This window comes from Coffea eugenioides, chromosome 6 (genome assembly GCF_003713205.1).
Source record: "Coffea eugenioides isolate CCC68of chromosome 6, Ceug_1.0, whole genome shotgun sequence".
Lineage (NCBI taxonomy): Eukaryota > Viridiplantae > Streptophyta > Magnoliopsida > Gentianales > Rubiaceae > Coffea > Coffea eugenioides.
Window position 1 is genome coordinate 44216335 of NC_040040.1, and position 16226 is coordinate 44232560.

Consider the following 16226-nt stretch of genomic DNA (forward strand, 5'->3'; position numbering starts at 1 on the left):
CATGGATTCTGTTGGGAGTTTGCATGAATACTTGTATTCAATAGATGGCTAAGGAAACTGCAGCAAGAAAGTTGGAAATTGCCGAAAGGCATGGCGGGATTGTCGCGAGTTTCATTCTTTGTTTTGCTGCATTTCTTTTATGCTTTTTGTTTTTCTGGGTTTGGCTCCCTTCGGTTGGGATAGATGAGGGTAAGCATCCGTGCTTAAGCTATGCTAAGGTTTATATCTGAAGATTGGTGTGAGTTTGATTGATGCATGATAAGTTTTGTACAATGTTTCCGGCATTTTATTCATGCGAGTATGAATCTGCAAAAATTGCAGCAGAGCAAGGGCTGCTGCACCTACCTTGCTATCTTCCTGTTTCCATGACCATCCACTAATCTTCAACCCTTTCTAATTTGTTAATGTTTAGGGGCTGAAATGTTTGAATTATGTTCAAATGCTTGCTGGAAAAGAGCAAGCCAGGCTTGCCAAACCATTTTTTCGCATGAATGTGTCCCCAGATTTTTGCATCAGTTCATCCTACGTTTCTTGCTGGTTTGGATGTTGAAATTATATTGTCTTGTTGTTCAGTTACAAATCATGCTTTTCATTTTTCTTCCTTTCCCCTTTCTCCCAAGTCATGGTTGAATCCATTGGGCTGCTTCGTACGAGTTAATCTAAGCTAAATGAAAGGGTTGCAGGAAAATGGTGGCTGGAAAATTTGCAGAGGCATAGGCCTCGTAACTTGCATGAAATGCTTCCATAAAAATGCACTTTAAAGAGATGTTTAGCCCTGTTTAATTGGAAATGGATTAAAGCCTTGCATGTATCATGTTTGCCGAAGGTTTCACGAGACTGTAAAAGCTTTTGAATGCAAATTGCAGCAAGTTTGGAAGCTAAGGGCAGCCGGCTTCGTTCCTTTTAGTTGCAGAAGTTTAAGCCATACGTGGTTGCATGCATTTTGCATGAATAATTCTCTGAAAATTGTACTTTGGCCCCCCAAGTCTCCCTTTGTTTCACTATGACCCAATCAATTGAATAATTTCATCAATTTGATCCTTCGCAGTCTTGATTTTTGCAACTTCATTGCCTGTTTGCTTTAATTAATTACCATAGTTTGTTTAATTGCATTTAATTCGTGACTTTAGGGGCTTTATGATCAAGTGAGTTTTGTTTTGCACATTTCTTTTACTTTTTCTTAATTAAAGTGGTACCTTGACCTTTTTATTGTTTTGAAGCCATTTTTCCTTCATTTGATCACCCTTGCAAGGGAGGTACACTCTATCCCTTATTTTGACCTTATTTGACCCTATGTGATCCAATGTGCTAAGTGAGAATTGCATGTCTACTTTGCTTTCCACGCCTTTCGTTAATTCCTTTCAAGTATTTCATTTACTTTTGCTTTTTATTTAAGTTATTCATTATGGGGTATGTGTACACCTCTTGGCTTGTAATAGATAGAGCTTGGAGAGCATTTTGGTCCATTCTCCCATTCCCCTTTTGTTTTAGTTAACAAGTATAATAGGTTCATGGCTTGCTTTTGTTGCTACGTGTTAATTTGCTTTATTAGGCTCTTGCATCTAGTCGAGCATGTTGAGTGTTATGTGCTACGTGTTTATAAATGATTTGCATGTCTACTTGCTTTCTATAGTCATAGATGAATGTAATGGATGAATGCACGTCACCACGCTAGTCTAACGCTAGTTGTGGCTCATTGTTCCGATTTCCACTAGTCCAACGCTAGTAGGAATTCATAGATGGGCTAGTCCCACGCTAGACCCATAGGGATTCCCCTCGCTAGTTCATACTTGCGTGTTCACTACATTTCATGCATTTTTCTTAGTTTTTTAGCATTTGGCATGCCCCTCCAACCTTTTCCCTTTCATTTTAGGCTTTTGCATCCTCATGCTAGTTATAGAGTACATTTGCTTGAGAGTCCCCTTTCGATAAGGGAAACGAGCGAGTGTGGCTACCCAATAGCCTTAGCACGCTAGTTTTTCCTTCCAATCAAAGGGAAAATTAAAGTCGTAAAGTTAGGAGTCATTCCCGTACCCGACCTGATGCATTCCTTTAGGTTCATACATTCTCATTCTTATTTCACTTTCTCACTCTTTTTTTCACATTTTCTCACTACTTAGGTCCTTCTCAATGCAAATGCTATGCTCACACATTTTTTCCTCTTGTCACTTGTCTTTCCACCTCACAAATTGCACCCAATTGCACTTATAAGTATCTACTATCATATTTTCATCCATTTGCACACACACACTTTTGTTTTCTACACTTTGCACGCGTGCACTTGTCTTACATTTGCACACATGCACGTTTCCTTACACTTGCACACTTACACTCATATTTGAGTCTTCATTTGCATCATTCGCGACCTCTATGAGGACTTTCCTCATTGGCCACCACAACTCATGTGGTTGGGACCAAGAAGCCTCATACGAGACATTTTAGATTTAGGATTGCATTTTTTTTTTCATATCCATTAGTCATATCCGACATGCAAAACATACTTTGGGTAGAAAAACTAGGAAAAGAAGGGCTAAGTCACGCAACTAGCTTTTGCTAGGGTAAGGGAGTGCCTTAGGCTTTGCCTTTGCCTTCTCCCTTATCAAACGTGACCCCCGATCCCTTTCTTTGGTTATGTAGACCTAAAAGTTCTTTAAAAAGGGTTTATTTACTTTTTTCGAAAAATCACTTTTTGGATGACTTGGTACACCCTAACTCTATACCAAGTGGCGACTCCATTTTTCATTCAAAAACCCTTTTTGAACTTCGTTTGGCCAAATCGTCGCAATTTCAAGTCCCATGGCCTTGTATTTTCATTTTACACACGTTCACATACATATTCCACACTAGTCACACCACCACATCAAAAAGTGGGGCGCGACAGTTGGCGACTCCACTGGGGAGTTCCTAAGTGGGTCCAAGCATTTGATTTGGCTATTCTTTTCCCTTTTCTACCCTTTTTTATGCATAGCATTTGGATATTAGGGTTGCATTTTCTATTTTTAGGACCTTTTGCCTCGCGCGCGCATCAAACTATTCCCTCACTTGCGTATGTATGATTGGTTGATTGGATGTATGTTGTACTTGTTTTATCTCGCGCTTTATATTGCATTTGGGTGGGGGACATACCCTAGAGCCTCGCGTTGGTTCTTGATCCCTCCCCTCCAAACGAGCACTAGCATACGTGCATACGCTTTAATTATTTATCCCTCCTTTATTTTTCTTTTAGTGGCTTGTCACGCCACTCCACCCTATTATGATTTTAGGCGACTCACTCGGACTTGTGATCGCGACACGATGTGTGCGTAGTTTGATCCGAGGGGTCACTCAATCTTCCATTTTAAGCTTTGGGTTCATAGCCTTTAGCTTTTGGTTGAAGGTTGAGGATTCTTGATAGATTCACTCATGACATGTAGCCGTGACACGATGTGTGCGTAGCAATGTCTGGGGAATCGCTCGAGCCACCGACAAGGAACCTTGGAATTGATGACCCTCGGTTTCCAAATCTGAAGGCTCGGGGACCTAAAGCCTATCGAGTCTAGATGCATTAGTGAGCCAATACCTCATGCATCCATGATAGTTTACCTAGGGTAGAGTCTGTCTTACCCTATTAGGGACACGATTCACGAGGGGGGATCCAACCCCTCTTTTCTTTTCGCTTTATCTCTTTGTATTGTTTTGCTACAATGTGTTATGTGTATTTATCTGTCTGAACTAACTTTTCTTGGTTTTGTGTCCCCATTGCATTCACAAACCCTAGCAAATAAGATGTCTGGCGTGACCTTCTTTTAGAACCTACCCTCGTAGATAGGTTATTGCACGTTTAAAGATTTTGGTATATTGCATTCATAGATTAATAATTGCATAGCATTCTAAGCCTACCTTGGCGTATAAAAGGTCCTTTTAGGTCATGATTTCATTTCAAATTGCATGTTTTATTGCTTTAATAAAGTGGCATCAATGCATAAACCCTAGAAAGGGAATGCCATTTAGGGGATCCCACGTTAGGACTAAACCGCCTTGTGTTTCGGATACTTAATCCAAGGAGACTTGCACGTTTATATTTTTGTACCATCCAAAGGGGTAGTGCACAAGATAAGGTAGGATCCGATCATTTTCATAGAGCGATCTTTGGAATATGAGCGTTTAATAATCATTTTTTGGCCATTTTATCTAATCGGTAAAAATCCCTTGCACAAAGGACATTAATTTGAAGAAATTCATAAATAATTCCTCGCTATTGAGACGATAAATAAACTGAGGCCAAAATTTGATTTTAGAAGGCTCATAGACTAATGCATCAAGCCATTCAGTCCATTGGATCATTTTATTCGTCAATTTCATCCAGTCCATTTTATCAATTTTAGGGCAACTCGGTCGTTTTTGAATAATTCATCATTTCACTCGAACCGTTTGATCAATTGATTTCATTCAATTTATTTGATTAAGTTTAATTCATTTTTAGGGTTATCCATTCAATTTTCAATAAATAATCAAAATTCATCCAATGCATTTGACCATTTTACCCCTTTTGGCACACCATGCGTCGATCAAAGCAAGCCATCCATTCGAACTTTGTCCTTATTTTTAGGACAAACGTCTCTTTTCACGCCTAATTGGCCAAATTTTTTCAAATCATTTTTCACTCAATCAATTGATCGGATTCATCAGGTATTGTATGATGCCTACCCTAGAAGATTGCATTTTCATGCTAGGCCTACCCTTGGCATAAAAGGGTCCCCCCCGATAGGACATGCATCCGAATTTTTGGAACATCTACTAACTCTTGTCTTTTTCTTTTTCTTTGTTTTATTTTTGTTAAAAAGGCTAAGCCAGGGCTAAATCTAAAAGCACGTCATTTCGTATTTTCAGATAACATTTAAACATAGCTTCTCGACGAATTCCCATCATAACGCGATCCCGTAGTCGAGCCCAAAGGAATCGTGTAGACATGAGTACTCAGCCAGAATCGTCTGATAAGACCGCTGCAACGACCCAGCCGGAAACCACAAGTCCCGGGGTTCAGTTGACTGAATTACTCACCAAATTTGGGGAAATGGCGTCTGAGATGACCACCCAGAAGAAGTTGATTGACGAGCTCATTAGTAGCGGAGTGCGGCCCGAGCCTCCGCCCGTCCAACAACCGGAATCCGAACCATTTGTCATTCCTCCAATTCAGACCACTTTTGAGGGAGTTTACAATCCGCAGTATACTTACACTCAAAATCCTCCGTTTTATCCTCCCTATGGGCAAGGATTTCAGCCTCAAGGTGGTCAAGGTGGTCCAAATATGCCTCCGGATCCACAAGTTTTTTATCAGACTACTGCTGAGCCGTTCCTACCAGACCATACTGTTCAAGCCAAGCCAGAAATGGGGGAATCTTTCGCTCCCGTTGATATAAAGCTGCTCAAACGCCTTGACCGTTTTGATGAGTTTATGAGAAAGAGCCAGGGGTTGAACAAACAAGGTGTCCTGGATTACGATGAGCTTTGCCTTTTTTCGAATGTGCAGTTGCCTGAGGGGTTCAAAACCCCTAAGTTTAACAAGTACGATGGGACGGGTAATCCCAAAACACACCTCCGACTGTTTGCTAACAAATTGGGAAGGCTCATAGATGACGAGAATCTACCTTTACGGTTGTTCCCAGAAAGTCTGGAGGGGGATGCCCTCGACTGGTACTCAAATTTGAAGCCCGAAGAAGTAAAAACCTGGATTGACTTGTCCAATGCATTTATAAGGCAATATGAATACAACTGTGAATTAGCACCGGCACGGACCACACTGGAGGGAACAAAGAGGAAGCCATCTGAAGATCATAAAACCTATACTAAAAGATGGAGAAAGATAGCTGCAAAAGTTGAGCCACCGATGACTGAGAATGAAATCATACAAACTTTCATTAAGGCACATGATCCGCCGTACTTTGAAGAAATTTTTCGCATGACTGGATGCTCATTTGCTACTATTATCAATAAGTTTGAAGAATATGATGATTTCGTGAAGATTGGAAAGATTGTTAATGTGTCTGCCCTGAAATCACAAGTAGAAGCTTTGCAAGGGCAAGGAAGCAGTGGGAAAGGACCACAGTTTAAAAAGAAAGAGGGGGATGCAACTTTTATCTGGAGTCACAATTCTTCACCCAGACCCCGATACCAACACAATCCAACCTACCAACCACCTTACCCTTACTATTCAAACCCTCACCATGTATATACCACCAATATCAACCATCCTCGACCTCGCCCAAGCTATCCTAACCCACCTTTAGCCCCTTTTCAAATTTCTCAACTAAATCCTCACCAAAATCGTCATCGGCCTCCATTCAATCCAAGAACGCCCCCACCAAACAGACCCGTTTACAACTATCCTCAGCCCCCTAAAGACAACAACCCGGGACGTAACCGCACATTCACCAATCTCGACAGGCCTTTGGATCAATTATATGACCAATTAAAGGCTGCTGGGAAAATAGGTATCATTCCCCCTCCAACCTATCCGTATGGCATACCCGTTGGGTATAACTTATAAGCTGTCTGTACTTATCATTCAGGGGCACCCGGCCATCCGATTGCTGAGTGTAAAGCACTCAAGCATAAAATTCAAGACATGATTGAAGTTGGAGAGATTGTAATTAGAAGAAAAGAGGCACAAGCGCCAAATGTGGATAAGAACCCCCTGCCAGAGTACGATAACACCATTGGGGTTATTATGGACAATACAGAATTTAAGGAGCCTGTTAGAAACTCGTCAAGTGAGGCTGAGGTGTTTGGAATGATGCAGAATTTCCCGACATCCCTGAAGGATCAATTTCCAATTGAACAGCCGAGTTTCTGCCATTCAGAAGGAGTTTCGTAAACCTAAAGGGTTTTGTCATTCATGCATCTGTAAATAGCTAATGAAAGCATCTTTATTTTTGACTAAAAGTTTGCGCATGTTTTCATTTCATTTCCACTTGCTTTCTTTTTATTTCCGCTTTCAATCAAAGGTTTTATGAAAATGCACAAGTCATTCTTGTCATGTTATTTTGTTTATTCGTTTGTTTATATTTCGGTCATATTGCTTGTTCATTTGTTTGTTGTATACTTGCTTGTTTATTATCTCAAATTCGTTAATTCTTTCAGATGGCAAAAAATAAAGCTATTTGACCCTTTGGATATCACGTTCTGGAATTTAATAATGGCAATCTCTATCTCACTCACGACTTGAGAATTTTGGAACCCAAATTTCCAAGCGAGAGTGATAATGAGAAAACATTGGATTCTTTTCAAAAATCTTGAACAATATGAGGAGAAATTCGAACCAAACCTAGAAGCCACAGCAATTGTTCACTTTGGCACTGAGAATGAGGTCAAGAAGACATAAATCAGCATTCGTTTGGACAAAAGCAGAAAAGGAGATGATTAAGGGTTCGACTATGTGTCAAAGTGTACAGATGGTTGGAGGCAGTCTCGTTTGCGGCATCAGAAATTCTATCTTTGCACACTCTAATGGGAGTTAAAAAAAAAAAAAAAGAAAAGCCGTTTGTCATGAAATGTTACAAAAATGCATGGCCTGAGCCTACAACAAGAAATTTCATCAACATACATTTTGAGGAAGGCGACAAAGCACTCAAGCGAATTTCGCCAATACAAGACGAAGGCAGAGGCAAATATGCTCCAACTCAGAAAGGGCCGTTCATTGTCCAAAAGGTATTACCTGGCGGAGCACTTATTTTGACAGAAATGGATAGGCGAACATTCCCTCAACCCATCAACTCAGATATGTGCAAGAAGTTTTTCATTTGATCATGCAAATTTTCTTTAGAAATTCATGCAAATGGCGAAATGCAAGTCAGGCCATCTTCTTTTACACTTAAAACATTTTATCCCTACTTGTCCCCTTTGAACCATCAGAATTGACAAATTTTCGTTTGATAACCCCTGAGAATTGCAAACCCCACACTGGGGCAAATTTATCTTGAAAGAGAGATGATCAAAAGAAAAGAAACCCCACACTGGGGCAAATTTATTTTGAAAGAGAGATGATCGAAGAGAAAAGAAAACCCACACTGGGGCAAATTTAGTTTTTAAAGAAAAATGCAAAAGTGAGGAAAGTGCAATGAAGAAAATGCAAAGAGAGAAAATCCGATCAAACTGGGGCAAATTTTCCTCGATTTCGTTCAAAATTGGAGACAATTTCAAAATAGTGCAATCTCAGGTTATTTCACACCTCGCATTGAAATTTGCTTTCAAGCCTCAACTTTTTTTGAAAACACCCCACCTGACCTCATTACAAAAGCCCAAAGTCCTGGCTTTCGTCACTTGCTGCATTTCTACTTGAAAGTTTGCTAACTAATTGGCAAGTGATGTCCATAATGCCTTCGCCTAATCTTACAAGGGAAGTGCATTTTACTGATGCCCGAAATCTTTAACTCATATTTCTGAGCCGATCATGATCGAGGTATTTCTTTGTTCTTTAGGTGAAAACCCGAAAGGGCGCCTCGGAAAAAGAAAAGGAAAAAGTAAAAAAGAAGAAAGGAAAAAAAGAAAAAGACAAAACAAAAACAAAAAGGGTGGGGGGCAACCTTGGTGAAAACTCGAAAGGGCGCCAAGGCAGGTTTTCTCAACAAGACGAGCACGAGAAGGAACAGCTGGTGACCTGGTTCATTTGGATTTTTCCTCATTTTTATGATACTTCTGCCAGTATCGAATTCAAAAGCGAATATATCCAAAGTCTTGAATATGATATTCGTTGGCCAAATTTGTATTTTTCTTTACAAATATCCTTTTGCAAAATGTATCTTCATACCTCTTGATTTTTTTTCGATTACTTGCGTTCGACTGCTTGTGGTTGTGTGTCTTCTTTTGCATACTCATTCTTGCCTGACATAGGAAATCATCTTGTATATATCATTGATTTTTGTATGACAAATTTTCATGCATCATTCATTCTTTCGCCATTGGATTCGAATGGATGATAAACCCTAAGGTTTGTGAAACACGTTGGATTCAATCATCTATTAAAATGGGTGAAATGCAACAAACTTGCTACACAGATTTGTGGATATGGCAAATGCGTACTTCATCAGTCTCAGGAGTCAGAAGGTTTTCGCAAATTCAACCAAGCCAGACACCGCAGAGTAGAGGCAAAAGTATCAAAAGACTCATGTTTACACGATTCTCAAGGGAAGCTGGATCCAATGATGGTGGCAAGTTCGTTATTTCCTCTTTTTCTTGCAGGAATGCCACATCTACAAATGGGAACAACCACCCTCTTTTCTCGCCCAAATTAGTGTCAGAAAAGCTCCCCAGTGGACAAAAGACGAATCAACAGTATTACTGGCAAGTGCAATCAGAAGAAACAATATGCTAAAACAAAGTCAGCTACCATTTTAGCTACCAGGGTTAAATTTTTCCTTGATACAAAACTTTTAGCTGTTCTCAGGTAAAAACTCAACTCATCGTTTTAAATCCCGGGTCTATCCCGTTTACATTTTCTGTCCGGGTCTAGCCCGTGGGTCTATTCCATTTACATTTTCTGTCCGGATCTATCCCGTGGGTCTATCCCATTTACATTTCTGTCCGGGTCTATCCCGTGGGTCTATCCCATTTACATTTTCTGTCCGGGTCTATCCCATTTACTTTTCTGTCCGGGTCTATCCCGTGGGTCTATCCCATTTACATTTTCTGTCCGGGTCTATCCGTGGGTCTATCCCATTTACTTTTCTGTCCGGGTCTATCCCGTGGGTCTATCCCATTTACATTTCTGTCCGGGTCTATCCATTTACATTTCTGTCCGGGTCTATCCCGTGGGTCTATCCCATTTACTTTTCTCTCCGGGTCTATCCCGTGGGTCTATCCCATTTACATTTTCTCTCCGGGTCTATCCCGATAGACCATTTACTTTTCTGTCGGGGTCTATCCCATTTACATTTCTGTCCGGATCTATCTCGTTTACATTTCTGTCCGGGTCTATCCCGTGGGTCTATCCCATTTGAATTTTTCGTTCGGACCAGTCCCGTTTTAAATTTCTGTTCGGGTCAGTCCCGTTTTAAAATTTCTTGTCCCGATCAATCCATTATAAACTTCTCGTCCGAGTCAGTCTCATCAAAAGGGGTCAGTCCCCATTGTTCGAGTCGTTCACAACCAAATAACACAGGTGAGTATTTGGTGTCTACTTCTTTGTCTCAAGTTTTTTCAAAACTCAGACAAAAAGGGGCAAACTGTAGACACCAAATTTTTGGTTTCGAATTTTATTTCTAAAATTAGATTAATTTTGGATTTATTTGTTTCGATTTTAGATTTATTTTGGTTGATTCCTGTTTCATGTCTCTTATTCTATTTTAATTAGTTTACAAGCATTTATTTTATCTACTAATTTGAAAAAAAAAAGAAAAAAAAAGAGGAAAATGATGAAAAATGAAAAGTGATGAAAAGAAAAAAATGAAAAATGAAAAATTGCAATTTTGCTGTTTATTATTTTTAGTTTATTCATTTTTATCCGATGTTAATTAAATTGTTGGTTTTCATTTAATTTTATTACCATTTTGTTAAATTACTTTTAAAAAAAAAAAAAAAAAAGAGGCCACGGCATGCAAGCTGCGTATTGTCGCAGCTTGCAAAGGACAGTCGCACGTTTCATCTGATGGCCTGGGTTTGGAGAGAAATCTCCTCTTCCATCCTCACCCTTGAGGTGAGGGTTTATGGATTAGGGAGTCCTATAAAAGGGAGGGGAAACAGCAGCCGCAAGGGAGGAGAGAGTAGAGTTGGCGGCTGCAAATCTGAGGAAGAAAAGAAAAAGAAATACCAGAGCTGGAAGGAAGCTTGGCAGCGGGGGGGGTTTGAAGAATGATGTGACGGCTGAGAGTAGAATCAATAGAGTGATTAGGTTTTGGGGAGTGAGCAAAGAGGGTGACGGCTGGAGTTGCAAGTGAGAAAAAAAGAAAGGAAAATAGAGCAGACGGCAAGGAGGTCTGAAGGTGAAAAGAAACGAAAACAAGAAACCAGAGATTTTAGGGAGGAAAGAAAGGCTCAGCCTTGAAAAAGGAGAAAGCTCGCGGCAGAGGGTGAAAGCAAGAGAAGTTACAGGAGGAAGACTGACGTAAGGAATAAACTAGGAAGCTTGTTTTCCAGAAGTTCCCTAGAAGTTGACTCCGGCTCATTTCTTTTGGCCTCAGCCTTGTCAAAAATCATTATCAGGTAATCCATTGAACTAAAGGTTGTACCTTTGGTCCTCCTCTGTGTGCGTAGGTTTGGCCTGAGAATTCTTGAGATTCCAAACTACAAGATTCAATCTTGATTGTTGCCTGGGGTTGGAAATTTGGTACTTGTTCGAACTTTTGGCATGAAACCCAGAAATTGTAGTCTAGACAACTAGGATTCTGCTAGGAAGATGCATGAACCGACATCTCTTTTGCCGCTGATTTGTTGGGCTTGTTCCATAGCTTTATCATGTTTACTTTTGATGCTTCTTTTGCCATCGCTCCTTTTCTCTGTCTTGTGTAGTTGAAGCGTTAGTTTGGAGTGGAAATATCTGATACATGATGAGTTGCTTTCTTGGATGTTGTAACTTAATGTTTTTCAAAAAATGAAATGAAGTTTCTTGCTGCATTTTAGTAGTGGTTCTCGTTGGCTTGGCCTGGTTTCTCCCCAGTTTGATCAATGAGTGAGGATTATGTGGGTTTGGGCTGATGAAATAACAAGTTGTTAGAGTTTTGTACAGACCCAATCGCACGAAATGAGCTGCGTAGTTCACAGCAGAAATTCTGCTGCATTTTATCAATTCGGCTAGACTGCATTTGCCTTCCTTTTGCCGTTGTTTGTCTTGAACTACCATGGCTATGTCTGTTCAGTTTAGGAAATGTCCAGACTTGTGTTACTTTGCATGTATACCCTTGAACTGGGTAAGGAAGACATGAAACTGTTAGCTTCAGAATTTGCAGCAGAGCAAAGACTGCCGCAACCTGTTTTGTTTTCTTTTCTTTTCCGCAAACACTCACAAGCTTTGGCCACCCCAATTTGATGGTTTTGGTGTGAAAAGTGGCGGTGTTTGATTTGGTGTTGAGTTTTTGCATGTTTAGAGTCTAAGACACTTGAATCATGTCCGGATACTTGCTGGAAAATAAACCATCAGGTCGCCGAGCCATTTTGCATGCATTTTCCAGAATTTTGTATGACATCTTCCCTAGTTTTCTAGCCATTTGGATTGTGATCACTAGGTAGTTTGTTGCTTAATTTAGAATTGTGATGTTGGGCTGGAAAATATTTGATCAAGGTTGTGTAGTTGAATTGAAAATCTGGTCTGCGTGACCAAATGGAAAGAAAAGCCGCGGCTGGGAAAAATTGCAGAAGTCTATCATTCGTAGATTGCATGAGCTGCATGAAAAACTTTCAAAAAAATTACATTCCAACCCCTTAAATCTTCCTTTGTTTCATTATGGCCCAAGTGTATTGAAAAATCCATCAAAGTGATAGTTTTTAGCATGGTAGGTGGAGCATGATAGTTTTTAGCATGGTGCTGCAGTGTAAACCAGAGAGCATCAAACTAGGTGGAGCATGATAGTTTTTAGCATGGTGCTGCAGTGTCGACTGTCCCCAAGCTCATAATTACCTAACGAGTTCATAAAAATAAAAATGATGTTAGAGCTTTTAAGCACATTGCAAATCATGTGAGTGTAATTTTACTATAACCAATGATTATTTATTTTCACAAGTTTGTTATATTCACATTTGCTGGCTTAAGAACGTAGATTTTTCCAATGAAATAATTTTTTTTGAAAAACCTAATGGAGTATAGTACTCTTCTTTGTCTCCTCTACAATAATGCGATAAATCAAACATAAGAAAAGCAAAATATCACCATTCCCAAGTGAAGTATGGCAGTTAAGCTTATAGAGTCATTTAACAATGGTCAAAGGTACTGGGTAACATAAAATGCGCGATATATGTTAAAAATAATAGAGAACATGCCCAGTTAAACCTACAAAGTTATAGAATAAAAAAAATATTGAATAATAATCTGTATAAGTAGCTAAATGTAAATATTCATTGATAAGAGAAAAGAAATAACTACTGCCTCATAACTGTAGAAGTCAACATAACCAATCGGTTTAACATTCCATAGAAAATTACTAAGTGTAATGTTCTTTTAATTGCAATTTGGCTAAGTTCAATTGGGCATGTTCTTTATTATATATGCATGGATCATAAATATCCTTACATCTTGGTCAGCTGACAATTGAGTGTGGCAAACAAGCTCGGCATTTTTATGAAGTAAAAAAAGTAGAGAATGTGAAATTGAAGTATTATTATCTCCATAGTAGAGAATGTTCATTAGTTGTCCATAACCCATAATTTCTTTGAATGTTCATCATTCTATTTCTCTTCCATTTCCCTTTAACATTCGCATGAAAGAATTGAGTATTCTTATCTCCTCCTCTTAGCCAAGAGATTTTTTATTTTTGACACCGGTATTTTTCCTCCTTTGAGTAAGCTCTTTTTAGTTGTTGCTTCAGCTCATTCAATTCTTCCTTATTGTGCTCAGAAAGTTGCTTGGGGTTCTCCATCTTGGCTTTTTATATTGCTGATTTCCTTCCTAGAATTTCCTTGGAAACTGTTCCTCCATTTTAATGGTGTCACTTTGCATTGTGAGATTTTTTTGGTAACCCTATACATGTTGGATCCTTCTATCTCCAACTCCCACGCTTCTGTAATGACTTGCTCAATTCCTTCTCTTTGTAGCAACTTCTTGTCAAAAATGAAATTTCTCTTCCTTTTTTTCCTCAGGATCATTGTCCACCAAGATCATATTATGATCATAACTGTAATTGTTTAAATGGATACATCTTGTCTTATCATATCTTTGGAACCATGTAGTGCTACATACTTGATCTAATCTCTGTTTTACTTCTTATCTGTTATCCCAGTTATTACATCAAGTCCAAGGATTCCCATCAAAACCAACATGCATAAGTTCATTATTAGTGATGAACTCCATAAAGTCCCTGAATGTTCACTCCTCCCTTATTCTTCCTTCCCATTTCTCCTCATTGGAGATAATGTCATTAAAATCCCCAACTATAATCCATCTAATCCCTTATAGTCTCTTTCTCTCCTCACGACTTTCCATTGATTTCTTCTTACATGAGATTCATAGTTGGCATAGATGCCAATAAACCACCAATCAATCTGTCTATTTTGATCTACTATATGAGCTTCCATAGTGAATGCTGTCTTGAGTACCTCAATAACTTTAACATCTTGGTTCCATATTAAGGCCATTCCTCCGGATAGCCACAGTACTATTCTCAAAGTGCAACTTTTTCCTCATATTTTTCATGACCTTTTCACTGTTCATAGTTTCACATAAAAAAACATACTAGGGGAGATGAGGTTGCAAGTCTCCATCAACTGGGGAATTGTCAAGGGACTCCCTGCTCCTTGACAATTCCACACCAATACTTTCATTAGGAATGTGGAGACTAGGTGAGGCTGGTCTCCTCTTTCCCCTTGATCTGTAAACTATTTCCTGAAGAATCTGTCACCTTGTTTCTTTTCGGCTTCAGACCACTAATCACCACATCCAACATCTCAATGTCAGATTGATTACTCTTTCTCTTCCCCCTCAGTTTTGGTTTCCTAACATTACCATCTATTTCACTCAAAGAAAGTATCTTGATGACAGGTGATTTGAGTTGCCTTGTTATCCTCTTATTCATTTTCTGAACTGCTTCTTGCTTCTTCTCCTGGCTTACTTCCTCCACTTGCATCGCCTCTTCTATTTCTGCAACATTATTAACTTCACTCCCAACCTCTGTCTGCTGGCTAATATTTCCTTTTTTCTCTTGCCTTTGTTTCTTTTATATCTCAATTACTATCACAGAGGTGTTGCAGTGTGTCTTGTCATGTTCTCAATCTGAACATGTTTTCTTTCCCCCAATGTTCAAGTTTTCCATGTTGAGATTCTCACTTACAAGGCTTTAGGGTTTCATTGAGCTAGTGCCTTCATTTACCTTTCTTATCCGCCTTCCTTTTTTTCTAGCTCTACCAACCTCACTGCCTCTAGCTTTATCTTGTTCTTTTACTAGAGTTGAATCATATATCTATTTTGGTACCAGCTCCCCATCTCTAAATCCCCAAAAAACCTTATCTTGCTTTCCTTTCCTTGTATTCGGCTCCTTTTGTGGTGATTCTTTCCCCCAGTTTGCTCTAAGCTAAGGTCCATATTGGTTATCTTAAAATCCTTTATCCATTGTGATGGTAGCCTTGCAGTTCCTCTCGTTGTGGCTATTACTCCACATCTATAGCAGAAATCTGGTATCTTTCATACTTGAAACTGATCCATTTCATTGTTTCTTTCATCTTAACGGTAGTGCCTCTTAGTAATGGTGCTGCTATATCTACTAGTATCAACAGCTTCAGATGCCTTCCCTCTTTTCCTCCCACCTGAGGAACTATCACCTCCTTAACTTTCTTAAAGATTGGGCCTGATTTTCACCCCATTTCTTTGGAGATCCAGTGCACTAGCAGGTTCCATGCCTGTACCCATAAGAGGGCTGTCGTGAAAGAACTTTCATCCTCTTCTATGCCTTCATACCATTTTTTCATCACTAGAACTTGACTATCAATTATCCAAGGCCCTCTTTCTAGAATTTTTTCTTTGTCATCCAATTCCAGAGCTGTCATGCTAGCTCTTTTTCAGAAAGGGCGAATTTCTGCATAATATCTGCTAGCTCTTCCACCATGGTGAACCACGGAGATATACCAGTATACCACACATAATTATTAACTAAACGAAGAGAATTTAACTAGAGGATTTGAAGGGGAGGTGAAAACCACACCTTCTCAAATAGAGCATAGTACTACACTAGATAACTAAAGCAAAGGTTAACAGAAAAGAGTTAAAAACAAACAACTTCCTACAACATTCAACAAGATTCAGTAGTGAAATAAGCTTCCTCCATACCTGTCACTAGCACTGACAAAATCGAATGGAAAGTTGTAGTTCAAGTCACCAATAAGCTTGTTATTTGATCCTTTTAAATGCTGCATTATAGTTCCTCTTGCTCATGAGTGATAAATGTGTCTTGATGAAGGTTAGATATGAGCACTACAGGATCCAGCACTTTAAATGCTTTCTTAATTTTTATCATAAGCTTCATGTTTGAGAGTTTGTGCGGGCAAGGATTCAGATTTTCAAAGTGTGAGTTTTTGAAAAGTTTGAACTTCCATACCAGGAAGACAAGCTAGAC